Here is a 9,177-nt window from a genome sequence, read left to right as displayed (position 1 = left end):
GTCAAGCGATACATGACACGCGACGACGGTGACCTGTCCTTTCGCCGAGTTTAATTATGCCTATTATTCGTTTCGCCGAGTAGTCGGTAAGAACAATAGCGATAAGCAGATTTACGTTTCGTAGATTGTTTGTTTCGTAATTGTTTCAGTTAACCGAACAACTGTTCGTCGAAACACGATAAGCAGAGTTATCACATGGCATTCATATTGATAAGTAGATTTAATGTTCAGTCGATTTAACTGTTCGTCGAGACACGATAAGCAGAGTTATCACATGGCATTCATATTGTTCAGTCGATTTTTGTTTCGTAATCTGCGTAGATAAAATCGGCCAAACAACAGGTAGGATTTTACTGAATTGACTATTATATACGAGCTGTTATCCAAATGTAATTAGGTGCAACGACGAGCTTTAGCGAGGAGGAGTGTTAGGTTGAATTGCGACCAACAACGCACGAGCCGAGCGAGCGAAGCGAGCGTGCCCCGGTAACGGCCGGCGAAGTGCCAGAACCGAACTGCTAGCATCGCGACGTGGTTTGTTTAGACTCCAATATAAAATAAAAACAAGTGATGGTCAAAAATACGTTTATTACTTTCGTTATACGTTCAAAACTTGTGAGGGTACATAAGAAAATCATAAAGAATGCGCGGTCAGCACGGCGTGTAAAAATGCCAATGAGGCCATAATGTAATTAACACATATTCGCGGTATTGAATGCCATTCCCCATGCGAAACGAAAAGATGCGAAAAGTTGATATGCGCACTGAATAATAGTTCAACCGTTACAAAAGCGAAAGGTTGTTCGACCAAACGTGCAAAATGTTTAGTGATTATATTTGTGATTAATATATATCATGGGACACTTCACACCAATTGACCTTGTCCCAAACTAAGCAAAAGCTTGTACTATGGATACTAGGCAATGGATAAACATACTTATATAGAGAAATACATGCTTAAATACATATTGAACATCCAAGACCCGAGAACAAACATTCGTATTATTCCTACAAAATATCTGCCCCGGCCGGGAATCGAACTCGCAACCTTATAAAATATATATTAAATATCAAAAGCCCTTTCGAAAATTGTACAGTTCCGTCGGGATAGCGAGAAATAAATTATACGTGGACGGAGTCGTGGGCAACAGCTAGTTATTAATACAAACATTTGACCGAAGAAATTCCCATTCAAATCGACAATATTGCAAGAAAAGCGATTAGAAGGATTTTAATTTTATTTAATTAAATAAAGAAAAACTAATTGTTTTACCATTAAAACTTACATTTTAGAAAGTCATTGAACACATTGTTTTAGGCTCGACCGAATAAAAATATACTCAAGCGCGGAACAATAGGCATAATTATGAGTATCCCTCGGGAACCTTTTTAAGGGAATTCTTTATATTTTTTAAACATGGTGGAATGATCGCATAATTAATTTCTAACTTTTGGGCCTGGAGGGAAAATGTTAATATAGATTGTTAGGGCGATCAAAATATGTGGGGTATTCCGACTTCGGTATGTTGCGATTGCATATTTAAAACAGTGTCCTATGATCATCTCGCCTTACTAAGTACACTCGAACCAACTAAATCGTGACCCACTGTGGAAGCTTTTCATACAAAACGTCATAGTGACATCGCATTGCTCGACAAGAGAATTTATTATGACATTTACTGTTATAGCCGTGGTGGCCTAGTGGTTTGACCTATCGCCTCTCAAGCAGAGCTTCTGAGTTTTTCAAAAATTCATGTGCGGATTTACATTTGAAATTTACCACGAGCTTTGCGGTGACGGAAAACATGCATCGTGAGGAAACCTTTACAAACCTGCGAAGCAATTCAATGGTGCGTGTGAAGTTCCCAATCCGCACTGGGCTCGCGTGGGAACTATGGTCCAAGCCCTCTTGTTCTGATAGGCCTGTGCCCAGCAGTGGGACTATAGGCTGGGATGATGATGAAGTTTGAAAAGAAAAAAATGCAATCATCATCATCATCTCAGGCGTAGGACGTCCACTGTTGGACATAGGGCTCCCCCATAGACCCCCAGTTGCTTCGGTTGAGGGCGGCCTGCATCCACCGTGAACCCGCGGCAGACGTCCTACGCTGCGCTTGCCGATCCGCGCTTTTCGGCCCCAGCGACCATCTGTTTTCCGTGCTATATGGCCTGCCCATTGCCACTTCTACGGGCTAATTCGCTTAGGAGTCTCCATTACCCTTACTAGTACAGTAAAGTAAACAAACATTATTGCAAAAATAATATCGCCATAGAGTAGACTTAAATAAATCGCAAAACAGCTTGAAACCGTTTGATCAGCACTCAGACTCCATCGATTTCCAATCTTGAGTCCTTCAGCCGTTTCATTGAGTCGTATGTTTCAAAGGAATAGGGCATCTAAAGCTGAGGAATCAGGATTTAAAACGGCGTAGGAATTATTGTTTTTTACACAAGCAGTTGTAATTTGAAGCGTCTCGTCTCGATATTGTTGAGATGAGTTTATTTATCTTCGATTCGGTGTGCGATCGAGTACCCAATTAAAGTGGGGATTTGATTTTATTTAATTTTGTGTTGTTTACAAAAGTGTGTAACGAAAATTTTCCGTTTTGGATTTTGTGTATTTTGTTTTTTAGACTACGATGTAATTTTTGGGATTGGGGATACACACAGTTTATAGGGTTCCGTAGTCAACTAGGAACCCTTATAGTTTCGCCATGTCTGTCCGTCTGGTCATCTGTCTGTCTGCGGCTAAGCTCAGAGACCGTTAGTACTAGAAACCTGTAATTTGGCATGAGTATACATATCAGTCACGCCAAAAAGTGGTAAAATAAAATATATTTTTTTAGGGTAGGCACATAGCTCCCATGACGTAAAGTGGGGGTAATATTTTTTTCTCAACTTACCCTATATTGTGGGGTATCGTTGGATAGGTCTTTTAAAACCAATAATATTAATTATATCAAATTTACAAGGAAAATTATAACGACTGAAATTGCTTGAGAATTAGTACTTTAAGAGTAAATAGCAGCCTAAGGTATAAAATATACCTAAACTTGGACGATTCCATACACAATACGAAATCCTTAGAAAAATAAATATTACTTCATTTTTTTGTAATGGCTACGGAACCCTATCTTGAGCGTGTCCGAAACGCTCTTGGCCGGTTTATTTCTTCTAAATCCTGGAATTTAATTTATTCAATCTAATGGTTTGCGTGTATGAAGCCGGCTAAAGGCTATTGCTGAATAAGCATTGGCAAAAGTTTATTCAATCGTCGGGACATAAATAATGCTTGTTTTTCAGGAATTTTCATGGGAAATATTGAGGAATTCTGTAATTTTAATTTACTGCTTTTTTATTAAAAGACAACTAGTTACTGAAATTATAGTACAAGACGTTAGCATGTAAACAACCAAATGGGCCAATCAACTTTTTTACCGACACTGATTAGTCCGCGACATTTTTCAAACAATTGCAGATTTTTGTAAGTAAACTTGTTTTTTCTGTAATTTAATAGATGGTGTACATGAATACAGTCATGCCATCCTACGTAAGTTTAAGCTATTAAACCGTGAATATCTTGTTGGAAGTACGATTTTTTGGTAACGGCAGAGACAATTTTTTTTTATTTGACGTTATTTTTACATGGTTTTTTTTTCTTTGCACATAGCCCTGCAAAACTGTTTACACAGTTTGTCTGCAGGATACAGTCTCTATAAAAATATAAAATAATGTAATGTATAATTTATTCTTACATAAACTATTATAATGATTGTTTTTTTAAAGATGTCTTTCTACTAAATACTTTTTAAGGATCTTTTTAAATTCATTTTTATCAGTTTCTAGGCGGATGTTATCAGGTAAGCTGTTAAACAGATACGGTAGTCTTTTGTTTAATGTTCTATCACCGAAGTAGTTGGTCACTCGGGGCACTTCATATTTACCTGAGGACACCGACCTAGTATTATGACTATGGTTGATCAATACTAAACTATGCTCCAGATTGCTATGATTATTTATGGCTACTAGGTATTTATGTTTTAGTACGCAGGAGACGCCCAAAGTGTATTGTAAATAGTTGTTTGGCTCAAATATGTTGAATATAAAATCAATGTACCTACGCTGTGTGTTAAATGACCCTGATGAAAATATATCAGAATCGCATGATAATTACAACTTACATACTTTTTTAACTTAGATACTTTTTTTTTATTCGACTGGATGGCAAACGAGCAATTGAGTCTCATGATGGTAAGAGATTACTACCGCCCATAGCCACCTGCAACACCAGGGGATTGCAGATGCGTTGCCAACCTAGAGGCCTAAGATTGGATACCTCAAGTGCCAGTAATTTCGCCGGCTGTCTTACTCTCCGCGCCGAAACACAACAGTGCAAGCACTGCTGCTTCACGGCAGAATTAGCGAGCAGCAAGACACAAGGTCCTACCACCTGCAAATACTCCAAGTATACGTGTATTGTATACATGTATGTAAAGTCATTATTGTACAAAATAAAAACCGGCCAAGAGCGTGTCGGTCACGCCCAAAATAGGGTTCCGTAGCCATTACGAAAAAATTAAGTCATTTTTTTTCTAAGGATTTCGTATATTGAGAGTTGTACGGAATATTCCAAGTTTAGGTATATTTTATACCTTAGGCTGCTATTTACTCTTTAACTACTAATAATTTTCAAGAAAACTTAACCGTTATAGTTTTTCTTGAAAGATTGACATACTTACTACTATCCTGAATTTTTACAAATTTTTCCACGCACCGGTTTAGATTTTAGAGGGAGGGGGACGCTCGATTTTAATTCAAATTCAAAATTCAAAATTCAAATGATTTATTCAGTAAATAGGCCGCAATGGGCACTTTTACACGTCATTTTTTTTTAAACTACCAGCGCTTTCGGAAAGACCATCATTGCCAAGAAGAATGCGCCGCAAGAAACTTGGCAGAAAGTAATTTTTTCATAAAAATATAATTACAAATAAAATACTTAAAAACTATATTATACAATTAAAGGAAAAAAATACAAAAAATAATAATAAAAGAAATACAGGGATGTATGGGGTCCCTTAGTTAAAATACTAAACACTAACTATATCTACGTTCAGTGGAAGTGTAGAATGCTTCCACCGTCATAAATTTTAAAATAATAATAACAATAATTTAGTTCTGAAATATACATTTCAGGTCAAGTAACCATTAAGCTTTGGATTTCGAAGGCAAGTTCACGTCTAATGAAAATATTCACTTTAAAGTTGAATATTTTGCAAACGAATCACTGAATCGAAAAACCGTTTTAGCAACCCCTAATGGTTTTAAAAGACCTATCCAACGATACTTCACGCTACAAGGTTGAATGAGAAAAAAAAATCACCCCCACTTTACGTCTATAGGACTCTAAAAATATATATTTTTTAAATTATACTATTTTGTCGGCATTGTTTACATATATATTGATACATTGATAGTCACTGAGCAAAGCCGCGGACGGACAGACAGACAGACAGACATGGCGAAACTATAAGGATTCCGTTTTTGCCATTTTGGCTACGGAACCCTAAAAATGAAACAAATACAACCGACAAACATTAATATACATGTACAAAGGTGAACTTATCCCTCTATTATGGGATCTCTACTAGTCAACCTTTGAGAGAATGAGAGGAGCAATTAGTAAGAGATAGACAAAAAGTGAGTAAAATTATTCGTAGGTTTAAAAGCCAAAGTTGTGCAAGCTACAATACAGTGCTTTAAAGCATGTCGTGTTTAAATACAGTGCTATCGAAGGATACTACATTGTTTTCTCTAATGCACTAGATCTAGCCTCCACACCAACCGCATAGCATTAATTATTTAGTATTCTTCTATAACATAAAAGCGAAACTTTGTGTGTGCGTGCGTGCGTGCGTGCGTGCGTGTGTGTGTGTTTTTGTTACCCTTACTTACCTTAACGCTAAAACGGCTGGACTGGCAGGGTTTTAGCTTTAGCCGGCAAAAAATTAGAGGAGGTTGAAAATAGCCGGTACGGCAATGCTTTTGTTTTGCTCGACTTGGCAGGGGCACTGCCGGGCCCCCAGATAGATTAAAATTGACCATTTCATCAGTAATCTCCGCAATAAACGCCTATCAAAATAAAAAAAATCATCTTTAAGAACTTGAATTTACAGGAAATCGTACGTAAAAGACATCTACGATCTTAAGACATAGTGATTATTTACTTAGGCATTGAGCCTTCAATACACTAATCTAACTCACACCCTAAAGTCAACATTTTACTGACTAAATTAGAACAATTTTTTTTAAATCTATATAAAAAAAAATTAAAAGCTGTTTATTTATATAAAAAAATACACATACATTTAATTAATTAACTACTAATCCTTAATTAATAGGATTGTTGCAGCCAATGTTTGTTTTTGTTGTGTTGTGTGTTGTTGCGAAAACTAAGCAGTTGGTGCGCTCGCGTCTAAAGAAAGCTTTATTAAAACAAAGCAGGTGCGGCCAACTATCTGCGAGCTAAGTTCAGTGCACCGCAGTTGCGCTCCCCTGACTAAGCCCTGACTTTTTCTACTTTGTCGACTTATGTTGGATAGTATACTTGTATATGAGGTGCATAGGAGAAATTCGTGTCTGTATCGTTGTCCAGCGGTATAGCACACGGCACGGAATCCCGAGGACCTGGGTTCGATTCCCAGCGCTGGTCTTATTTTTCTGGTTTTTCTGTGCATCCATATTTCAGTTTGTATTTTCGATATGGGTTTTACGGGATGACCGTAAAAGTAACAAAAAATTTGGAATTGAAATAAAAAATACAAAAAGATTTCAAAAACCAATCTTAATATACTTGTTAACTTTCTATACAGATTTGTGGTGTTAAATAAAAAATTATTGATAGTAAAAAATACAAAAAAGATTTGTGTGATCTTAATATACTTGTTAACGCTATACAGCTGGTGTTAAATAAATTATTTGCACGCTGTGCACTCACGGACGCGCGCACGCTCGCACGCAGTTACGCACGCACGCGTGCAAGGACGAACCTTCACACACACGCTTATAATAACAATTTTTTATTTATGATGTTACTTTCGCTTTTCTTTTGTGATTCTTACTCACAACTAAATAAGATAAGCTCTTTTCTGCATGGAATAGGTAATAGGCCAAAGTGGGCGTCGGATTTAGTCGGAAAAATTGCAGGATATTTTTTGTGTGTATGTATGTATGTAAACTCTTTATTGTACAAAAGAAAATTAACAAAATACAACTGACAAACTTTAAGATACTTGTACAAAGGCGGACTTATCCCTTTAAGGGACCTCTACCAGTCAACCTTTGAGTGGATGAGAGGAGAGGAGCAATACGTTAGGGTCCGACAAAGAGTGAGTTTAAGAGTTAAAATAGTGGAAGCTACTATACAGTGCTTTAAACAATATAATACATAAACTACAATATAAATAAATAAACTACTATATATATATGACCATAATACATATAATATATAAGCATTTTAAACAAAGGAATGTTCTCAAATATTTAGGGAGAAGGTGTAAGCCACATTCTTCTCAAGCCTTCCCTACAAGATCCCACAAAATTAAGATTTGTGTGAGAGAACTGTTCTCTATATCGCCTGTTGTGTGACTGAGCCACACTACGTCATATATTATGTAATAGTTACTATATAAATATGAAATAAAATACTTTTTTAACATTCTTTCTCCATCTGACAGCAGAAACTTAGCGAGAATTTAGAACCTGTCGTGACTATAGAATACCCAAGTGGTGAAGCCCACAGGTCTCTAGAGATGTTAAGTTACTTGACAGCCAACTTGCTAAAATCAGACAGTTACTTTTACATAAAATCATCTGGATTCAAAGACAACATATTCTAGTGATGGGTTTTGATTCCAAATTTACCTTTGTCATCGTATAACACACATGATAAACATAGCTTCTGAAGGACAGATTTTAAACCCATACATTTTTGGTTCAAAATATCAAACCAATAAATTTATGTGCAACCACATCGATTTTATTTTCATAATCACGTAGCTCCCGCCTTAGCCTTCGATGTTAGGTATTTTTATTATAGTAGCCCGAATAATAAAGATAATAGATAGATTAGTAATAGAAAAAAGCAATTTTAATCAATCATAATCAAAACAACCGTGGTGGCCTAGTGGAACAGCCGTGGTGGCCTAGTGGTTTGACCTATCGCCTCTCAAGCAGAGGGTCGTGGGTTCAAACCCCGGCTCGCACCTCTGAGTTTTTGGAAATTCATGTGCGGAATTACATTTGAAATTTACCACGAGCTTTGCGGTGAAGGAAAACATCGTGAGGAAACCTGCACAAACCTGCGAAGCAATTCAATGGTGTGTGTGAAGTTCCCAATCTGCACTGGGCCCGCGTGGGAACTATGGCCCAAGCCCTCTTGTTCTGAGAGGAGGCCTGTGCCCAGCAGTGGGACGTATATAGGCTGGGATGATGATGATGAGGGATAAAATCTTGAAATAACAACCGCTGGGTTGAGAGTCTTGAAAATTTGGACAGTTGTTTTTAACATAACCTCAATGAAGAGCGAGATATAAACTTTGGGAATTCAAAGGGGAATTTTATATAATCCCGGAATTTCAATAGTACCTAATCGAATAGTTTACGCATGCGAGCCGCGAGTAAACTAAAGTAAAAAAATACTTTCACTTTGACTTTGAACCTTAACAATCATGCGCCTTAAAACAGTCCTTAAATCAAAAGCGTTAGCCTATAAAACCTGCATACGCCAATGTAGCTGTGCCGTTCCCCTTGGATTACCCCGCCTAAGTGATTGCCACCACGAAATGCCTCTTTGTGCCATCCATGTACTGTATTACGGTAGGTAACTTGTACCTGAGAAATGTGGTCTACGATCTTTGGATGTGGTAAAAAAAATACACTTTTACAATGAACTAAAAGAATTTCCTTGCTCACCCGCGACCTTACGATAGCTAGCTAAGCTTATGCAAAATATGCGTGTTCATGCAGTTCCTCCACCTCCGCACTGTAAGAACACACACAAATCACACAAACCCATCTATCACCACCACCACACTACACTGACGCGTTTCGAACTCAACCAGAGCTCATCTTCAGAGTGACACATCCGTACACCATGCTACCAGTTGTTAGACTAAC

Source organism: Choristoneura fumiferana, chromosome 24, assembly GCF_025370935.1.
Source record: "Choristoneura fumiferana chromosome 24, NRCan_CFum_1, whole genome shotgun sequence".
Classification (NCBI taxonomy): Eukaryota; Metazoa; Arthropoda; class Insecta; order Lepidoptera; family Tortricidae; genus Choristoneura; species Choristoneura fumiferana.
Note: the sequence above shows the minus strand (reverse complement) of the source record.